We start from the raw sequence: 22,964 nt of genomic DNA, 5'->3' as shown, positions 1-22,964 counted from the left end.
GCTGGTAATATATTTTATGAAAGTGCTAAATAAATGGAGTGTTTGCAGATTGTTATCGTACCAGTCAACTGTGGAATGATCCTGTGTAGACAACCTCTCCCCCCTACCAAAAATAACCTTTCATTAAATACAAAAGAGTATAGTTCAGTTGCCCAGGTCCAAGGAGACAAACACTCAAAGTAGTGTTCTTTAATTCAATGATTTAACAAATAGCAGTAGACAGCCTAAGCCGTGGGCTAGTTTTATTTCTAGCTTCAATACATTTCATGAGCAATAACAAGGGCATAAACCCATAAAGAACACAACATAACTCTTCATGTTTGTTTGTGTCAACTCAGATTACGCGCAAAACAATGCTTGAGGTGAGTAAGGATGTTTGAATGGGAATGCCCATTCAGGACCCAAGTGAATACCAACCATGAATTATCTATCATATTGTACAGAGTAAATTAGCCTAGAAAACATATGCCTTTGGCAATATAGTTTATCCTAGGGATGTTTAAAATAGGGTGTTTATTTTGGCCTTTTTATTTCACATGTTCAGAATCATGATGCAGATAAGGGAGTTGCGGTCAGGTTGATCAAATTAGAACAATGATTGAGTAACATGAAGGGAAGAACAAATTTAGCAGCAGCTGATAAGTTAAAAAAACTGAGATTTTACGATTTTATTAGGATCCCCATACACCTCTGAACCACCAGAAGAAGCAGCTACTCTTCCTGGGTTACAAGCAATATCTAGAACATTATGTAATAAAAAGCACGAATATAAAAGTACTGCATGGACCTAACCATGTACATTTAAAGAGTATTAATGCTCACTAAACACAAGTCTGGCATTAAAATGTCAACCTTGAACAAACAGGTTTAATTACAAGTTCCAACAGGGAGACACACCAAGCACAGAAGCCAGGCCAATGCCTCCCTCAGCCTATCCTGAGCAGGCCCATATACCCTCATCTCATACATTCGGTAAACACATAAATTTCATTTCACCAGCAGTGAATCCCACATCTCCCAGAGTACAATAACAACCTTGCGTTCCATTGCTCCAGTGAGAACACTGAGGTTATTGTGCTGGGCTTAATGGAATTAACTGGGTCCCCCTTGAACCTTGCCTCCATCAAGTGCACTCCAAAAGTATTCAGAACCTCTTCACTTGACACACCTTGTTACGTGGCAGCCTTATTAAAATAAAACTATGAAATATAATTTTTTTCCATCATTAATCTACAAACAACACCCGAGCGATTACCAAAAATATAGATTTTTGCACATAAAAAAAAAAAGAAAATAAATACCACATTTACATAAGAATTCATAAACCTTTTCTCAGAACGTTGTTGGAGCACTGTTGGCAGTGATTACAGCCCTGAGTATTCTTAGGCATTACGTTATAAGCTTGGCACACCTCTGTTTCTCTCATTCCTCTACAGACACTCTCAAACTGTCAGGTTGGATGGACAATGTCAATACACATCAATTTTCAGGCTGTACTTCACTATGTTCATCTTACATGTGGTCCTGTCTAGTCACCCAGGCCTGCCGCTGGAAAACACCCCCCACAGAATGATGGCCATTACATAGGAACAAATTTTTTGTGAATTAATTTGCAACAACTTCTAGAAACCTGTTTTTGATTTGCCAGGAGGTACCGTGCGTAGATTGATTCAGAAAAAGCAGTCCCACAATACAGAAACTGTCCCTTCAATGGAGCAACTACAGCTGTCCCTCAGCCTTAGGGACTAGAACGTGCGTGCGCGTTAAAAGCAGTACAGCCCATCTCTGGACAGGGGATGGAGGAGCACGCAGACTCAGAGATGAGCAATGTGTATGTGTTTGAGTATCTGAAGGCCTGGGAACTCTGGGGGCTTCCAGAGAAGCCCCTCTCTCAGTCCAGAGGCCTGGGAAAACTCCAGGGGCTCAGCAACAGCTGAACCAGTAGCACAAAGACTGACTGGCAGACACAGAGAGCAAGATGCGAAACATACCTTTATAATGCTCAGATTTCTTTCTCCTTTTTATTAAGTTGCCAGACCTACAGGCTAGTAGAGACTCCAAGAAACAGCCACATAGCAAAACCTGGAGATAAATTAATATAATTTTTATTTTTTATAATTAGTGGATCAGGGGGCCACAGATGGAGTGAGAAGAAGAGAAAGTAAAAAGGGAAATCTAGTGAGCAGAAGTGGCTGGAGAGGAGGAGAGAGAAGAGCAGAATGGAAAGAATGGAGAAAGGTAGGAAAAGGGAAGAAGACTGATGATGAGTGACATGACAAGAGGGGTTAAAAGAGAGGTGGAGGGGGACGAGAAACGGCAGACTAACATTGTGACTCACTCAAAAGACGGAGAAAAACAGAACTATGTGACACACAGATATACAAAAATCCCTCCAGCCAATCCGTGTTGCTGGGACAGACTGACATCACTGATGCTGCAAGGCTACTGGCCACTCATACGATAGGCTGCATTCCACATGGACCCAATTCCCCATGTATGGCACTTCATGACATTATGGGCCCTGGTTAGAAGTAGTGTGCTGAATAACAAATGTAGTGCCATTTATTGAGAGTAGAAACACCAACCCCAATCACTGAGGTCAATTTGAAAGTCATATATAATAGCTATTTTTTGTTTTGCACATTTACATCCACCAGCGTTACATAATTTCAGAAGTATCAGTAGCAATCTAGCATAACTAGCATATCGTAGCAATAATAATCTAGCATAATAATCAAGCATACATTGTATATCAGTAGCAATCTAGCATAACTAGCATATCAGCAGCAATAATAATCAAGCATATATTGTATATCAGCAGCAATCTAGCATAACTAGCATATCGCAGCAATAATAATCTAGCATAATAATCTAGCATAACTAGCATATCAGCAGCAAACTAGCATAACTAGCATATCAGCAGCAATAATAATCTAGCATAATAATCACGCATACATTGTATTTCAGCAGCAATCTAGCATAACTAGTATATCAGCAGCAATAATAATCTAGCATAATAATCAAGCATACACTGTATATCAGCAGCAATCTAGCATAACCAACTACTGAAACTCAGTCACACAGACATGCATGAACTGAGTGACTAAGTTAATAATACAGCCAAAGATGCTTGGAAATGGAACTGTAAAAAATTTAATAAAAAAATAAACACTACCTGGAACAAATTAAGAGGTATGGGGGAAACATATTATGAAGAAATCTGTGAAAATGTACATGAACACAAAAAAAGCCATCTACCCATTGACTAAACATTATCATCAAATCATTACTGAAATTAACAAAACAGCTAGAAATTGTGGAAATGTGAATGTTTATGCCGGTAATGAGGCCCTTAGCTCAATCTAAGTAACCAGAGATAACGCCATTATGAGTCAGCAAACTACTTATCACATGACTAATGTAAATTCACACCTCAATGTTTGTTAAATAACCACCCAGTTAAAAATGTCACGCTCAAAGTACTGCAAGTAATTATAGGTCATATGTAAGACAAATCTCGAAAAACACTGGGCAGTTCAAGTGCTGTGAATGGGGTGTCTTAGAAATCTGAGATAGTTCTCTAAAGCAGTGGTTAGGGTTAGGGCCAAATTGAACCAGGCTCTCTAAATATTTCAAGTAACATAACAGCACGCAGAATTATCAACAACTCTGCATTGTCGTTATTCTAGAGGAAGAAAATGGAGTCTGAATCACTAGTTAGAGACCTACAGATGCATATAGAAAATGCTGTATAATAAAAGACAAAAATCAACCCACTAGTCAAGAACAACGGCACCCAAGATGAAGCATTGTGGTGGAAAGGCTACCAGCCGTCAGAGCTGTTGGGCTCAACCCTGTGAGTCACTATGACATGCTGATGCTTCTACATGAAAGACACGCTTAAGGAAACGGTTATTTTTCCAGCAACCTGCTGCAAACAGAAGAACCACACAACAGGCAGTGAAGTGATTGTGTTATTTTCCCCCGCCAGACAACGACATTGCAGACAGCATATCAGACCAATCAGATTTTAACAACTCTGGCCATGGCAGAAAAACTAAAACAATTACATCATGGCGCAAAGCACTGGCTGTTTACACATTTGAGTCAGAGATAAAATAAGATGTTCATGTAAGCAGGTGAAAATGGAAAATGTCGCATGGCAACCTCAGCGGAAACACAGGACCCTTTTCCAACAGACACTCCCGCCGTGGCTACTGAGGTCTAAAGAGGTCTCACTCAATGTGTGGTGGAATGGAATGGTGACATAGCAAGTGTGGTTCTGCAATTCCTTCCAGCTCAATAAACAGGAAAAAAATGTAATTGGGGGGGGGGGCAACTAAAAACATCTCACACTGGCACCAAAACAATTCTACTATCACCAGCACTTGTTTGACGGAGAGTGCCATGTCAGTTACCAGGTGAAGAACATAGTCAATGAGTTTATACGCCTTTCAGGTCAGAGGTCAGGCCAAAGCACTACATGGCCATGAATGTTGTACCACGACCCGGCGAAAGATATCTCGTTGCTAGTGAGATTGATGCAGTCCGAATGGGCTCTGTAGAGAGAAATAGATGTATAAAAACTGCGAGTGCTGAGTTTGATCTGGCTCAGATCACACACGAGAAAGAAGTTTCCGGAAGGTGTGGGACATGGGCAAAAATAAACCAAAAAAATTGTATCGACAAAAATGTCCACAGGATGCTTTTACATGATAAATAACAGATGAATGTAGCAAACAGTTTGTGATTTACGGGAAAAACGATGACAAGATAGTTGGATTTAAGTAAGTTTCGATGCAAAGAAATCCCACATTTCAGACCATCTGAGACCTAGTGTCATATGCCAGGCCTTAGAAAACACACGTCAACAAGGTTTCTGCAGAATCAACCACATCTGCCGCTACCGCCGTTTCATCTGACTTCATGAGAATCATGTGGCGTTACATTCCTATCCTTCAAATCAAAGTCCTGACATATCCAGATCAGAGCACCTCTTAAATGAGCTGGTGTGCCAAATCCCAGCTTGTTAACATCATACTCGGCCAAGCCAAAGAGGAGACGAGCGGAAATGGGGGGACGGGACACTTTGGTAAAGAGATTACTGCGCGTGTCTGGAATGGAAGCAAGCAACGCGAGTCGGGGTTCACCTTTGGTCGTCACTTAGAGCTGTGGATCAATGTCTCCGCGACTGGACAGTCTGTTCCCAAGAAATGACATCCTAAGGTCAGAATTTCTGATTTATGCCCAGAATGAGTGTTTTCTTCCCACTTATATTGTTTATTTAATGTTCTTATTTTTCCACTTGCATTGGCAATGTAACAATATTTTCCTATGCCAATAAAGATTTTTACATTTAACTGACCGGCAGAGGGATGAGAGCTACAGGGATGAGGAGGAGGGAGAGCTACAGGGATGAGGAGGAGGGAGAGCTACAGGAATGAGGAGGAGGGAGAGCTACAGGAATGAGGAGGAGGGAGAGCTACAGGGATGAGGAGGAGGGAGAGCTACAGGGATGAGGAGGAGGGAGAGCTACAGGGATGAGGAGGAGGGAGAGATAATGGTAAATTGACATTTTAATTGGATCTCTAGGGTGCCTTTGTTTTATTTCCTTTAATGTTACTTAACTTGGTCACATTCCTTTTTGGTTAACATTTTTATTATGATGATTCATTTCAAACAATGGACTAATATGCATACAGAAAAAACTAGGAAAGAGTCTCTCCCCGTTTGGCTGTCAGCTGCTGAGAGAGCATCTTTCCTTCCACTGCTGTGCAAACAGAGGGGGAGAAGCATTCTAACATGCACAGCACCTAACCGTTATCCAAAATGCAACCGAGGGTACAGTTTTTAAACTACGGTTTCCCCTCCCCGGTGTCATGTGACTCGTTAGTGTTACAAGGTCTCAGGTGTGAATGGGGAGCAGGTGTGTTTACACCAAAATTATCTCCCTCATACTGGTCACTGGAAGCTCAACATGGCAAAGGACTCTGAGGATCTGAAAAAAATTATTGTTGCTCTACATAAAGATGGCCTAGGCTATAAGAAGATTGCCAAGACTCTGAAACACTGCATCAAATTGGTCTGCATGGCTGTCGTCCCAGAAGGAAACCTCTTCTAAAGATGATGCACAAGAAAGCCCGCAAACAATTGGCTGAAGACAAGCAGACTAAGGACATGGATTACTGGAACCATGTCCTGTGGTCTGATGAGACGAAGATAAAGGCTCTGTATGTTAATATCAAATATTTGGTTCAGATGGTGTCAAGCCTGTGTGGCGGCAACCAGGTGAGGAGTACAAAGACCAGTGTGTCTTGCCTACAGTCAAGGATGGTGGTGGGAGTGTCATGGTCTGGGGCTGCATGAGTGCTGCCAGCACTGGGGAGCTACAGTTCATTGAGGGAACCATGAATGCCAACATGATCCCCCTCCCTTCGGACACTGGGCCGCAGGGCAGTATTCCAACATGATAACGATCCCAAACACACCTCTCAGATGACCACTGCCTTGCTAAAGAAGCTAAGGGTAAAGGTGATGGACTGGCCAAGCATGTCTCCAGACCTAAACCCTATTGAGCATATGTGGGGCATCCTCAAACAGAAGGTGGAGGAGCGCAAGGTCTCAAACATACACCAGCTCCGTGATGTCGTCAAGTGGAAGAGGACTCTAGCGGCAACCTGTGAAGCTCTGGTGAACTTCATGCCCAAGGGGGTTAAGGCAGTGCTCGAAAATAATGGTGGTCACACAAAATATTGACACTTTGGGCCCAATTTGGAAATTTTCACTTAGGGGTGTACTCATTTTTGTTGCCAGCGGTTTAGGCATTAATGGCTGTGTTGTGTTATTTTGAGGGGACAGCAGTGTAATTTTTCCAGGGTTGTCACATGAAAAGATATTCAAATATTTGCAAAGATGTGAGGGGTGTACTCACTTTTGTGATATACTGTAGCTTAGCTGGTACAGCACGGTAAATGTATTGCAAGTGTTTAAGGGACCAGAGCGAATATACCTCTTTTAAGTGACTTAAATGTAACGTGACTTAATTTGAATATACTTAGAATTTTTACCAACTCCAAAAGCTAGGTAGCATTCAAGACAACCGAAATCCATGAACATTAAATGGCAGTAATATAGACACCCCAAATCCAAAAGCAAAGTTACACTTCACTCTTCTATTTTCAGACTTCAGCAGGCTGGCAGCGTCATGCCACAAAGGTTTTACGAGGAGCGTGGCATAAATGTAACGCAGGCACTACAGTAAACAATTGACACTAGTTTCTTCAAATATAAAGTCGTATCCAATTCCATAGACACCCCTGATAGGATGACCAAAAAAGGCTGTATGAAATCACAGGTAATGAGCCATCTACTAACCTCATTAATGATTCAAGGGAATCAGCCACATTACACTTCACAAATTACCAATGCATTTCTCTAAAACAGAAGTGCCAAAATGATTGACACCAACATCTTATCACTTTAAAGCTTAAATGTTGCATTGTGGGTAATTTTGAAGACGCATACAAAAATGTGTTCATACATATTTCAAAACCCATAACATTATTGTTGGAATTAGAACCAGATGGTGACTACAACTAAGATACTATGTCATTGCCTACATGGTTTTGATGGGCCTGTTAATAGCTGGTTGCAACATGAGTAATGTACACTAATTTCGTTAATTTATGTAATTTATCACAGATGAACGTGTAGGGGGGTGGGGGTACTTTTTTTTCCTTCATGGCAGATGTGTTTGTCAGTGATACGGACTTGTAATTCCTGCCATGAGAGAATGGGCTCAAGCTATAGACTGGCCCACTTATGTAATACCTTTAAGTTCCGAAACAAACGTCACAAGACGATTATCAGCAATGACTTCCTCTCTCTCCTGGTTTTGTACAAACTTTTAGGAATAACGAGCAGTCATTTACAGTCATCAATCTAGCTCAGCTTTTAGAGTTTCCATTTCCTCTGGTGAATAACCTAGTCCAGGCCAATATGCACAGATTTCAGAAATAAATCTTTTTCCTATTTGACTGTTTAAGCAGTTAAACAGTGTTCACCCTCTTTGGACTTTTGAACTTTTTATTGTGTCACAACATTAAATCAAAATGGATTTAATAAGTGTTCATGCCACTGAGCAACACAGAACAACACCTGCATGAAGTTGGCCCCCCACCTAACACGAAACTTCTGCAAAAAAGGCTCAATCGTTTGTGCCATTAATATTTTCATTTGTGCTGCTATCATTTTATAGATATTAAAGAATATTTTAAAAAGGTCATTCTGAGGTCACCCAAAAATCTATCAAAAAAGCCTCATTTGTTTGTGCTTCGTTTGTGCCGGTTTAACATTTTTGTTTGTGCTGCTTCGGTATTTTATATATGAGACATTTATTTTCTTGGTTATGATGTCACTCAGCCCCCCAACAAGCTCCAAACTGACTCAAAATAGGCTTACTCTTTTGTGCTTTGTTTGTGCTGGTTTGTGCTATTAAAATTTTCATTTGTGATGCAGTAATTGTTTAGATATTGAAAATATAATCGTTATAAGGGGAGGTAAGGCAATCTTTGAAATACACAGATTAGGTAATGAAAGAGTTATGGTGGAAAGAGAGTAGAGTCAATGCAACATCTAATAGAAATTTAGCTTCTGTATGTACCAAAAACTATACCGGCACAAACTTTGTTTGAAGCAGGTTGGGGGGCTGGTGATGTCATCACCTATAATGAAATGCCTAATATAATATACACTGCCGCAGCACAAACCAAACTTTAACGGCACAAATCGGCAAAAGAAAAAACAAAGCACAAACAAACGAACCTATTTTGGGTGAATTTGGAGCATGTTGTGACCTCAGAATGACCAATTAAAAATATTCTTCAATATCTAAAAGAAAATGTATGCAGCACAAACAAAACTTTTAACAGCACAAACGGATAACTATTGAGCCTATTTCGGCAAGGTTCTGCGTTGGGTGGGGGGCAAACCCCTACTGTCACTGCTGCTCTCATGTTTTACATTGTCAAATCAAATGTGATTTGTCATTATAATGGTTGTGTGTTAATATCAAAACGTCCACTCATTATAACGGTTCTGTATGTTAATATCAAAACGTCCATTCATTATAACGGTTCTGTGTGTTAATATCAAAACGTCCATTCATTATAACGGTTCTGTATGTTAATATCAAAACGTCCATTCATTATAACGGTTCTGTGTGTTAATATCAAAACATCCATTCATTATAACGGTTCTGTGTGTTAATATCAAAACGTCCATTCATTATACCGGTTCTGTATGTTAATATCAAAACGTCCATTCATTATAACGGTTCTGTGTGTTAATATCAAAACGTCCATTCATTATAACGGTTCTGTGTGTTAATATCAAAACATCCATTCATTATAACGGTTCTGTGTGTTAATATCAAAACGTCCATTCATTATAACGGTTCTGTGTGTTAATATCAAAACGTCCATTCATTATAACGGTTCTGTGTGTTAATATCAAAACATCCATTCATTATAACGGTTCTGTATGTTAATATCAAAACGTCCATTCATTATAACGGTTCTGTGTGTTAATATCAAAACGTCCATTCATTATAACGGTTCTGTGTGTTAATATCAAAACATCCATTCATTATAACGGTTCTGTGTGTTAATATCCAAACGTCCACTCATTATAACGGTTGTGTTTTAATATCAAAACATCCATTAATTATAATGGTTATGTGTTTAAATATCAAAACATTCACTCATTATCCTGGTTCTGAATGGATGCAGGTACATTGTGGGTCTCATTATGGAAAATGACCACAACCAAAACATGTGCTGGTGCCATCAACTGGAAGTCAGACGGGAACAATGAAAGGAAACAGGGTGTAATTTGGAACACAGGCCCACTGTAATGAAGGGATCGGTCTTACAGTATGTGAAGTACACACTACGTCCGCTAACAAGAAAACATCAGAAACAAAGAATGAGAGCGCCTCACTACCATCACAATACGGACTGTAAAAACTGTCCCTGAGGTTTCAAACCACTGCCAGGAGGAAGTAAAAATAAATACTTTTACTATAAATACAAAGTCCTCACTAGATTGGCTGACCATGTTGGGGCAGGTATGGTGTATTATCTACAGAAAATTTCTTGGAAGGGAGGCATGATGGTTCAATCAAACCTCAAGTCTCCTTTTTGGACTGAACCTCGCAGTTGATTTGGCTAAGAGAGTACAAAACAGACCCTGCTACGTCTGGACTGGCTGATACCATGGCAACGAGGCAGGTAGGAACTGGGGAACATAAAGGCAATCAGAGCTTAAAATGCAAAATGGTAATATGCATTTAAACCATTATCACAGCAATAACAAAAATCACCAGTTACAGCCATTAACAACACAGCAGCAAGTCATTCAGTGCATTTAAAAAGTGTCAGAGAGGGGAGCTTAGCCTCTCAATTAGTCTCTTCTGATCCAGAGCATCCACCCATATGATGCACAAAGAGCTGATAAGAATCTATTTGCCACGAGCGGCGTGTGGGAGTGTGTGTTTATGTGCAGGTTTGTGCTGTGTGTGGGAGAAAGTGTTTGTGCTGTGTGTGTGTGTGTGTGTGTGTGTGTGTGTGTGTGTGTGTGTGTTTGTCCAAATGTAACAGACGATGGCATAACTCTGTCGTCACCAGTCGTGCCGCGTAGGCGTCAGGTAGAAAACAGACTCCATGCGCCTCAGGTTGGCAACGTTTGGCGGATTCCGCACACACTCCTACGTCTGGCTCCCGTCTTCATCTTCATCATCATCCCCCCCCCTCCATCTCTCCTGTCTCCATATCACTTGCAGCAGACCAGCTGTCACGATCCCGGACCCACTCAGCGCCACCCCCCACCTTCCTGCTCTCCACTTCCACACTCCATGCGGTACGCCGGATTATCTACAGCACCGAGCACACGGTCCCCCCCACGAGCACCACACCCCTGCTGTGAATTACCAAGCGTGCAGCGGAAGCACGCCAAGGTTACGAGACACGGCGGGAAAGTTACACTCGGCTCTCCCTTGACGTCGAACGGCTTCGAATTTCTTAACGAGCAACAGGCATAACTGCACGAGAATGTCTACACAGTCAGTTAACATACCGGCCATTTGGAGCAGATGATGGGGGTATGAGGGATGAGAATGGCCCAGGGATAATAAACGGTTGGACAGCAGAAGTTCCAATTAAGTCCAGCTTGTTGTCCCCAGGCTGAATGAGTAAGGGCCAGTCTTAGCGGGGAAACGCAGTGTGAAAAGGCTAAGTGATACAGGTCTTCGCACACCTCATAAGTTGCAGTAAGAGAATGCAGCAGCTCTTGGCTCAGAGTGCAGGCTTCTCTCCAAACCGTAGACTGGGATCATCTCTGTGCGTTCATTCCAGGCATGCCAAAACCTAGCCGAGGACCCTGAGATGGCAATTCCATCGATCGACACTCTTAAAGGAGTAAGAAACAGAGACAAAATTCTCTTGGCACAATTTAACAGTTTATTAATTATTCTCAAATGCACAAGTCCAACATTTCCATAACAACCCTTGTCGTCCCAGCCGGGCTTTAGCCCTGGACCAGTCATCCAAACCAGGCTTAAGCCATGAACCTATATTGTCTGAGTCAGGCTTCAGTCGTGGCTTCACCGTGTTATAACCTATCGGTGCAGCTTAGCCCTGGAGCCTGTTCCTGACCTGACTACCTGCAACTGATGACTTCCCCAAATTCAGCCAGTGTAACTTTCACTCCCAACGTTTCTCCTGATGCTGCCAAATGACAGCAGATTATTAAAAACTGCTTTGTTGTAACTGTATGAGTGGTGAAATATACAAATAAAAAAAATATTGTTTATTCTGCAAACATGCAGCGGGTAAATTGAAAGGTCCAAGCCAGAGAGTAGCCTATCTATGCTACAATGACTCTCTGGGTGGCCTGCTCGAACAAAAGCCTTGAAGGGTCCAAAGTTCTTTCCCACTGTGCTCCTTGAGAAGGTTTTAGCATTTTAAAAATCAAGTCTATAACAACTTGTGCAGGAAGTGAAAGGGTCCAAATTCTTTCCAAGCCACTCTCCATGCCATCATAAAAGTCCAATCCAATATTGAATAAATCCACAACTAAGTTAAGGCTATTTAGTTGGCACAGGCAATAAACATAGCTGCCACGCTGGCAGAGGACAAAAACTCAACACCTACGCTATATAGAGACATTCCTGTGTACACTCCTTAACCACAATGCACAACATACTGTAAATACAAGACAGACATGTCATGAAACTTTTCACTGAAGTGTAATTACTGGATGATATCATTCAAACACAAGGCTCTAATAATACATCAACAGCTGCTGCCTTGTTCCTGCTATTAATATCTTCACTGATCAACTCCCTCCCTACTGGTCCTTAAGACTTAACTGTCAAAATATCAGGCAGGCTACTGCACAGAGTGTTGAGAGGGAACAGCTGACAGCTCCATGTGATGATTGCACAAACAATAACAACCCGAAGTTGGTAACCGGAAGCTCTGGTGGATAGAGCTGTCTGTTGGCTGTTGCTAAGCAGCCAGAGCTCCGTGGCTAATGGAAAATGCCTGTGAAGAAAGTGAAAACTGCAGAATGTTCTACTAACAATGTTACACATCATGAACCCAGACATTAGGGATTAAATCTGATTTGCCACGCAAGATCAGATTGCCACTTTCAGTTTCAAAGCAGCCACACCTGAACAATGAGATTAAGATTATGTTCAGATCACATTTATGTCTAATTGGTAGACCAGTTTAAAAGCTATAAAAAAACAATTGTGAATATTACAAACACTGTATAAAGCGATTTACAATTTAGATGGCACAATGACTCACACACACTCCTCGTTACTTTTCCCACTTGAACAGAAGTTGAGTGAAGACTGTAGAATTTTATGAAGCAGGAAATTGGCAGCGGGAATTTGGCTTGTCTGCTAATACTTGTGTATCTTACCAACAGAAGAGAAGTAGGGGTGCCACTTTTCAAATTTGACATCAGAAATTGGTCTGTGTTCTGCTGACCAATGGAAATACTGCATTTCAGCATATAATTTTGTATGCAAACACTTTCAGTCAGATTATGATGTACTGAATTCAACACTACTGTTGTTTGCTCCTTGGGGTTTAAGGCCGGGTGTTTCTGTAAAAGCACTTTGTGACAACTGCTGTTATAAAAAGGGCTTTATAAATATATTTTATTGATTGATTGATTGATTGAAAGGTTTGCCTTTGTTGACCAAGTGGTACATGAAATGTTTGACAGCCAGTTGTATGATGTGATGCAGACATACCGCTGAAATGGAAAGTCACCCCTCCTCTACACAGCAGCATCACATTACTCTGCTCTGGGAGTCTCAGAAACCCTTTCCCTAGCCAACAGTCACCAGGATCCGGTTTCATTTTGGAGACACAGAGCCTCTTTAACCAGCTGGTAGTATTTTAATGACAGGAAGAAAGACACCGCACCATGACCAGGGAGGGAATCCTCCAAACTAAACTACTACAGGGAGCTGTTACAGGGGTGGAGACCAGGGGGGGGCACGCTAAACCCCAGGTCAGTGGAGACCAGGGGGGGCACGCTAAACCCCAGGTCAGTGGAGACCAGGGGGGGCACGCTAAACCCCAGGTCAGTGGAGACCGGGGGGGGGCACGCTAAACCCCAGGTCAGTGGAGACCGGGGGGGGGGCACGCTAAACCCCAGGTCAGTGGAGACCGGGGGGGGGGGCACGCTAAACCCCAGGTCAGTGGAGACCGGGGGGGGGGGCACGCTAAACCCCAGGTCAGTGGAGACCGGGGGGGGGGCACGCTAAACCCCAGGTCAGTGGAGACCGGGGGGGGGGCACGCTAAACCCCAGGTCAGTGGAGACCAGGGGGGGGGGCACGCTAAACCCCAGGTCAGTGGAGACCAGGGGGGGGGGGGCACGCTAAACCCCAGGTCAGTGGAGACCGGGGGGGGGGGGCACCCAAAACCCCAGGTCAGTGGAGACCAGGGGGGGGGGCACGCTAAAACCCAGGGCAGTGGAGACCAGGGGGGGGGGCACGCTAAACCCCAGGTCAGTGGAGACCAGGGGGGGGGGGCACGCTAAACCCCAGGTCAGTGGAGACCAGGGGGGGGGGCACGCTAAACCCCAGGTCAGTGGAGACCGGGGGGGGGCATGCTAAACCCCAGGTCAGTTGAGACCAGGGGGGGGGCACGCTAAACCCCAGGTCAGTTGAGACCAGGGGGGCACGCTAAACCCCAGGTCAGGGGGGATGACAGCAGCTTATTTCTGAACCAGTGAGCTGCAACATGCCCTAGAACAAAACATTGAGTCATAAAGATGGCATGTTGAAGGAAAATGCAACAGCAGTCACTGGCACTTGCTATATAAGAACACAACACCCTCTCAAAACACTATAAATACTAATGTTACCAGCTAATAAACAATTGAAAAGTGCAGTGGAAAAGTGGAGTGTGGTGGTATTCATCCATGCCTTTTACTACTGTGTACTTCGGTGTAATGTCCAATAATTCCATGGTGATTTAGTGCTTTTTTTTTTTTGCATAATTGCGAAATCGCAGCAGGCAGGGGAGCGGCAAAGTGTACGTTGTGATATTTATCAGCACCATATATTGAGAAATAATACTTTTTGCCATATTGCTCAGCCCAACTTAATCCCTATTGATTGAAAAAAAAGTCCACACCAGTAAAACCATGATTGTGACTTGATGGTTTGTGATCAAGAAAGCAAAAAAAAGTGATAAAAGCCCAGGTGTAATAAAGGACAGGTTACTTAGTACAGTGGCTTGAATTCCCAAAATAAAGTGCTAAAGAACTGAAAGACTGATGCGTTTTCAACAGTGGACAACTGTCTATAGACCAGACATCAATGATGATGATGAATACTGGATTGAAGATAGAGGATTAACATAATTTAAAATGTTTACATTTAGTAATTCAGCAGACACTAGCCCAGAGCAACTTACAAAAGTGAATGCATACATTTCCGTACTGAAAGACGTTGGTAACTGAACCCAATATACTGGCGCTGCAAGTGCCACGCTATTCCAACTAAGCTGCACGGGGACCCTGGGGAGCTGCACGGGGACCCTGGGGAGCTGCACGGGGACCCTGGGGAGCTGCACGGGGACCCTGGGGAGCTGCACGGGGACCCTGGGGAGCTGCACGGGGACCCTGGGGAGCTGCACGGGGACCCTGGGGAGCTGCACGGGGACCCTGGGGAGCTGCACGGGGACCTTGGGGAGCTGCACGGGGACCTTGGGGAGCTGCACGGGGACCTTGGGGAGCTGCACGGGGACCTTGGGGAATTACACATGGATCCAAGGCATTTTGGCCAAACACAGAGGACAAACCTGTTACAGCCTCACCAAGGCTGTAGTGACAGCACTGCAAAAGAGATGTTCTAACGAAAGATGTTCTAAATTGTCGATTTTTGTTTTGATATAATTTCTTACAGATTCAAAGAAATCCATGTTTAGTGAGGGGAAAAACATGTGAAATAGTTGTGAATGTATTATAATGTTACATAAGTTAATAAGATGTAGGCACCCTTTTTCACAAAAACAATCTTAATTTAGGACATCATTCATATTAAGTACTCATTTGTGTTACACTGGATGTCATTTTCAATGAGGACGTCCACGACAGCGTGGAATCGCAAGGCCCCCTAGTGCTGCAAGTCTCCATTACAAAACAGACACCCCCTGGACTCCTCCACATCTAAATGTCACAACAGAAGAAAAAAAATATATACTTAATCAGGGGCTGGTCACTAATCAAACATTTTCATGATGTCCAACTGAAAAGAAAATTCAGAATCTAAATGAATGACAAATAGAGCTAACAAACTACTTCATACTTGCTTAATCTGTTGATATCTGGCGATACTGCGAACGTCACGTTAAGCCACAGCTGAACGCATTAGAGAAAATATCTTTACTTCCAACATTTAGCTAGAATGCACTGCTTGGCTGTGAACCAACTCCATACGCACAAGTAGCACAACGGTTTTAGTGGCGCTACAGCGACCGTCAAGTTGATGAACAACAATACATTGGAGAAGAAACACTTGACACTATGAAACGCAGACACCTGTTTTAGATTTGGTCATGTTGCTAAGCCCTGCAGCCTCCCCTGTAATTCAATGTATTTTTTTCAGCTCACACAGACCCGACTAATCGATAATGGAACTCCCCCCCACCTACTATTTTTATTATCAACATTGTTGATTTTTATTGATTAGCAGTTGCAGCCCAAATTACAAACATGAAACAGAAAACAACTGCCTGCACAAGTTTTCACCGCTTTGTTATAACACACCTGAATGAGCTCTGGTGCAACCAATCGTCTTAAGCCACATAATTGGTTAAATGCAGTCCACCTGGAGCAAGTTGTTTCACATGATTTCAGGTTTAACACACATGGCTCAGGGAGGTATTCAGAGTTGGTTAATACCACAACGCTAACAGGTGTAAAATAGGCTATTGATTGAGCAAATATGACCTGCCCTGTGCACAAATATATGTCTTTAAAAGGGCATGTGAGATGTCTGATACTAGCAGATTAATTCTAAGACCTACAGAGCAGTGGAGGTTTTTAAATGAATAATTCCATTACCTAAAAAACAAAGTCAAACCTATTTCATACAATTGGGGAATAATACATCTTTCCAATCCATCACAAGAGTCCAAAGTCTAACCATCATTGATACCACATCTACAGTAAAATACAGAACATGCTCCCTGAACACTCCTCTCTTGTGCAAATAGCTGTCCAGTGCTTATTGCGTGCAGAAAATAGCGAGTAAAAACAATGTTTCAAGTGTGAATAGCAAATAAGAATAATACAATAGTAACAATGTTGCTCACTGTGAATAGCAAATAAGAATTATACAATAGTTATTATTATACATGTGGTTATTTCCATGTAAACATTTCTGTATGAGAGAGTCTGTATGGTGAAGAGGATGAGGTAATTAGTGGATCAAGAGGATCAGTGGTTGGTGTTAGATCTGGGGTAATGAGGTAATCAGTAATGGTGTAAGTAATGGTGAGCATAACAGTGAGCTGGTGTGTGTCACAGCTGGTTGAAGCAAACCAACCCGTCAGCTAATGTCTCTATCTAACCCTTCTGCACTGGGTGCCATGTTATTACACCATATTACACACTTAAGGAGAACTTCCTTATTTTATTGTTAAATAAACTGTACGTCTAATAAAACTTGAATACAAGATTTGACTGTTCTTCTATCAAACCTGATAAGTTCCTTTGGAAGCGTAGATGGACAACCATCTTCAAGTCACACCTCAAAAAATATAATTTAAATGCAAGAAACAGAGGTTTGCGGGGGCTGCAGACAGTCTACAAACACTGTATAGCCTATAGCTGGCAGACAGGCAGATGGGATGATCCATCTCTGTATGCATTGCAACAGGATTGCCGTTTAAAGAGAACTGAATATGCTAGCAGCGATATGCTAACTGTTCACCAAACTCACGGTTTGGTATGATACGGTATAGTGGTGTCAAGGTTCAGTACGGTTTTGATACATCTACAAAATAAATGCCTGAGAAATACAGTGGGGAGAACAAGTATTTGATACACTGCCAATTTTGCAGGTCTTCCTACTTACAAAGCATGTACAGGTCTGTAATTTTTATCATATGTACACATCAACTGTGAGAGACGGAATCTAAAATAAAAATCCAGAGAATCACATTGTATGATTTAAATAATTCATTTGCATTTTATTGCATGACATAAGTATTTGATCACCTACCAACAAGTCAGAATTCCAGCTCCCACAGACCTGTTAGTTTTTCTTTAAGAAGCCCTCCTGTTCTCCACTCATTACCTGTATTTACTGCACCTGTCCACACACTCAATCAAACAGACTCCAACCTCTCCACAATGGCCAAGACCAGAGAGCTGTGTAAGGACATCAGGGATAAAATTGTAGACCTGCACAAGGCTGGGATGGGCTACAGGACAATAGGCAAGTAGCTTGGTGAGAAGGCAACAACTGTTGGCGCAATTATTAGAAAGTGGAAGAAGTTCAAGATGACGGTCAATCTCCCTCGGTCTGGGGCTCTATGCAAGATCTCACCTCGTGGGGCATAAATGATCATGAGGAAGGTGAGGGATCAGCCCAGAACTACACGGCAGGACCTGGTCAATGACCTGAAGAGAGCTGGGACCACAGTCTCAAAGAAAACCATTAGTAACACACTACGCCATCATGGATTAAAATCCTGCAGCGCACCCAAGGTCCCCCTGCTCAAGCCAGCGCATGTCCAGGCCCATCTGAAGTTTGCCAATGACCATCTGGATGATCCAGAGGAGGAATGGGAGAAGGTCATGTGGTCCGATGAGACAAAAATAGATATTTTTGGTCTAAACTCCACTCGCCGTGTTTGGAGGAAGAAGAAGAATGAGTACAACCCCAAGAACACCATCCCAACCGTGAAGCATGGAGGTGGAAACATCTTTCTTTGGGGATGCTTTTCTGCAAAGGGGACAGGACGACTGCACCGTATCGAGGGGAGAATGGATGGGGCCATGTATCACGAGATCTTAGCCAACAACCTCCTTCCCTCAATAAGAGCATTGAAGATGGGTTGTGGCTGGGTCTTCCAGCATGACAACGACCCGAAACACACAGCCAGGGCAACTAAGGAGTGGCTCCATAAGAAGCATCTCAAGGTCCTGGAGTGGCCAAGCCAGTCTCCAGACCTGAACCCAATAGAAAGTCTTTGGACGGAGCTGAAAGTCTGTATTGCCCAACGACAGCCCCGAAACCTGAATGATCTGGAGAAGGTCTGTATTGGAGGAGTGGGCCTAAATCAACGCTGCAGTGTGTGCAAACCTGGTCAAGAACTACAGGGAAATGTATGATCTCGGTAATTGCAAACAAAGGTTTCTGTACCAAATATTAAGTTCTGCTTTTCTGATGTATCAAATACTTATGTCATGCAATAAAATGCAAATTAATCACTTAAAAATCATACAATGATTTTCTGGATTTTTGTTTTAGATTCCGTCACTCACAGTTGAAGAGTACCTATGATTACAGACTTCTACATGCTTTAAGTGGGAAAATCTGCAAAATCAAATACTTCTCCCCATTATATGTAATTTGTATTAGGATTTTCCACTTAACAGTAAACATGGGTAGCCTGAATTCTAAGGAGAATATGGGAACAAAGGCACAACAAAAAAACTGCATAATCATTTAAAACAAAACTTCAAGAGTACATAGCCTATATCAGCACATCAATATAAAGCCACATAGCAGTGCCTTAAAATAAGACCACTTGAAACAGGTTACTTCCAAAGAAGATACAAATATATTTTTCCATGTATAACAATAAGTAGTCGTATTACTCGTATTGCCTCCCGAAAAGAATATAGTCAAAAAACAGAGCCTCTATTTTGTAGAATTTCCACCACTTGTTGGCAATCCCCGTTATATTTAACAGTGAAACCAAAATGTTCCCAGGTGGCAGATGTGAATGATATTGGGGTTTCTTCTAGTTCTGCCTCACCAAGGCTTGCAATGTCGCCCTTTTGCATTTAGTTACCTGCTAATTCTTTCATAAGCTAAATGCTGCTATGACGGTCTCTAAGCTATGTTCACGCTGGCGTGAAGTAACTAACGCGCGGAGCATGCAGCTACGAGACGAAACAATGTTCTTTATATTTAAGACAACTTTATTACCATGTGGATATTTTTCCCAGGTTTATTCATGACACTGAACAATCCAATACTTTTTATTCTTATTTTTCTTTTTTACAATTAAATATATTTCCTAGCTATAAGGAAATAAATATATAATGCTTTAATGCTTCTTATGGAGCCACTCCTTAGTTGCCCTGGCTGTGTGTTTCGGGTCATTGTCATGCTGGAAGACCCAGCCACGACCCATCTTCAATGCTCTAACTGAGGGAAGGAGGTTGTTGGCCAAGATCTCACGATACATGGCCCCATCCATTCTCCCCTCACTACGGTGTTCAGTTCACAATGCGTACCAAACCGTGCACCCTGTACCGAAAGGTTCAATACAAATACACGTACCATTTCACCCCTAGAATACACAGATGAAGAACAGTAATAGACTTTTCACAGAAACCGTTTCCTGATACAGAATGATCACAGGAGACATGTTTTGTGAGAAATAACATTCAATAGGAGATCTACATTTTGAATCTGCATGGCTCTCACCTGGTGGAAAACTGCAACAACTTTTAGGCTTGTAAGATCTGGGCGGGGCTCTGTCCTCCAGGTGAGAGGTCAGCTCTGGGGCAGGGCTCTGTCCTCCAGGTGAGATGTCTGCTCTGGGGCGGGGCTCTGTCCTCCAGGTGAGATGTCTGCTCTGGGGCGGGGCTCTGTCCTCCAGGTGAGATGTTGGCTCTGGGGCGGGGCTCTGTCCTCCAGGTGAGATGTCTGCTCTGGGGCGGGGCTCTGTCCTCCAGGTGAGATGTCTGCTCTGGGGCGGGGCTCGGGCTCTGTCCTCCAGGTGATATGTCTGCTCTGGGGTGGGGTTCGGGCTCTGTCCTCCAGGTGATATGTCTGCTCTGGGGTGGGGTTCGGGCTCTGTCCTCCAGGTGATATGTCTGCTCTGGGGTGGGGTTCGGGCTCTGTCCTCCAGGTGATATGTCTGCTCTGGGGCAGGTCAGGTGGGATGTGTCCTCCCACCTATTCAGGTTACCTCACGTGGAAGTGACTAACAGCAGCACCTGAAGGACAAAAACATTTGAGTCTAGAGCCATTAAGGTTGTTTCACCCGGGGCAAAATGACAGCACCCTTCTAGAACATTTTAATTACGTTCCAGACAGGTGATCCTCATTTATCTCCCCACTGAAACTCCATATTTCTTTCACACCTCCTGTGGTATAAATCGGAGTATGACGATTGTATGGATGTCAACCGCGAAGTGCGCAACAATGCAGTGCATTACAGCGAAAGTTTCTTTTTTTTTTTTTACTTCACCCACCGATTTCTTTATGCTAGCTATGCTACCAGCTAAACAATAGCCATCCGTGTAGCCGCTATCAGTCACGTCTACATGAAACCCATCCACTTCAGCGTCTAAACAGCAAGCAATTTGGTAACAGATACCTGAACACAAACTTTTCACCCCGCGGGTCACAACCACTTAACGAACATATCACAATGACCTTTATTCGCGAAATACATTTTGACACAGGCAACTCAATTTTACTTGCTGGGATGATGGTAGATAATATTTAAAATCAGAATATACAAAAACCAATTACGATGACCACGATGCATGTCCACAACGGGCTACGCGTTAAACTGTCACTGTCAGTTCGAGATATCGATGTAACGAACTTACTAGTTTGCTTAAGTGTTCACGCTAAACCCCAGTCACACAACCAGTTGCATGGCTAGCTAGCAAACTACAAATGTTCTGCTCCAACGTTTCGTGGCACAATTCAGACACAGTATAATAAATACATTGAGATGCGAAGTTTAATTACTTGGCTTGTATTATTTACTTGAACCAACTAACGTTACCGTTAGTTAACGCGTTGGTTCTGTCTTTAGCTAGGGAGCTAACTCGCTAGTTACGTATTACTCACCTGTGCGTTATCATTGATGGAAATGGCAAACAACTTAAACTACACATACTGCAAAAGTTGGCTAATAATTGTAGTAACACATTGCAAAATAAACAGTTGTTAAAGTTAAATAACTGAGAAACTTCAGCTAGCTAGTTATCCAGCTTCCTTCATAAATAACAAGTCAGAGGAAACGAGAAGTTTATCAGCTAGCTAGCTAGCTAGCCACAGTCAGTAATCAAAGGAATCAAAACAGTTACATTTCGAAAAACTTACGAAAGTCACAGTGGATTGAACGCGACACGTTTTCATCAAGACCAAACAATTCAGAAACCGACCAAGGAAACTTAAGGAGACAACCGCGCATGTAGATAGAGATGTTGGTGTGGTTTTACTAGTTACACTTTAGAGTGTTGCTATCTAGCGCAGTTGCGCGTGGCCATCAATTACGTCACGTCAGCAGTGCGCTGAATGCGTCTTTCTTTTACGGGTGAATGCTGCGCCCTAGCGGACATTTTAATAATCTACACATTGCGGTTGTCTTTGACCAGCAGATGGCGATAAAGTGCTATATTACATTCTCCAGGATAAACCGGCATACACACGCGTCTCCCTCCCACTTCCTCCGTACATGCTTCATATCCTCCCGCCTTGTGGGTCTCAAGGGGATTTCATGTAAAGTATTGGTATGGAATAATGAGTTTAATTCGTGGTTAAATTTGTGTGTGTATGGGGGCAGGGGTAATTCCATTCTTTCCATTAACCAAAATGATCCTCCACTGTAGGCTATAGCCTAAACAATTGATGTATTTGAATAATACCAATTATTGTTCAGATTTGGCAAATCTGCTATGAAGACACCATTGTGATTGACCACAACCAGACGATGGATCAGTTTGTTGTTAAATAGCCTGGGCCTACACGTAGCAGAATTAGGCAAATTACAAAGGCTTCTGTCATAGCTGCAATTGCCTCCAACTCCTGTTAACTCAGTACACTATGAGTGATGGAACGCAGCAGCCCAGCTGACCACTCTATTCTGTTATGCAATAAAAGCAGACTTTTACCGCTAGGACGAATAAAGACTCAGTCGTCACACAGCCCAAGACACGTAGATACAGTCGTGAAGCCAAGTACAATGTCCAGGGAAACAGTGAAATTATCATGAGCGTGTGTGTTTGTGTGAAAGAGCAAGAGACAAAAAAAAGCAAGCAGAGAAATCCTCAAAGATAACTAAATTATAGAAATATCAACTTTAGATAGAAAACACACTTTAATTATTTTGGTTGTATTATCGTTACATTAAATTGCTAATTATGTCAACAATGATTTTGTAAAATTGTT

The 22,964-nt window shown here is 42.6% G+C and overlaps 1 protein-coding gene and 1 long non-coding RNA gene across 3 annotated transcripts in view; one reads left to right on the top strand and one right to left on the bottom strand.

The window, feature by feature from the left end:
- The window catches only part of ncalda (neurocalcin delta a), a 59,136-nt gene extending 38,443 nt beyond the window's left edge, over positions 1-20,693 (bottom strand). For both annotated transcript variants that reach the window (XM_034286822.1, XM_034286821.1), the window contains exon 1: positions 20,259-20,693. The gene's annotated coding sequence lies outside the window, so the exon portion shown is untranslated. The remainder of the gene's footprint in view (positions 1-20,258) is intronic.
- LOC117592824 lies at positions 20,377-20,750 on the top strand. Its single transcript, XR_004574586.1, has 3 exons — positions 20,377-20,433; positions 20,510-20,597; positions 20,686-20,750. It is a non-coding gene; the product is annotated as an uncharacterized LOC117592824 (long non-coding RNA).
- Positions 20,751-22,964: the final 2,214 nt, after the last annotated feature.

This window comes from Esox lucius, chromosome 16, assembly GCF_011004845.1.
Source record: "Esox lucius isolate fEsoLuc1 chromosome 16, fEsoLuc1.pri, whole genome shotgun sequence".
NCBI lineage: Eukaryota > Metazoa > Chordata > Actinopteri > Esociformes > Esocidae > Esox > Esox lucius.
Note: the sequence above shows the minus strand (reverse complement) of the source record. Positions and strands in the feature narration are given on the sequence as shown.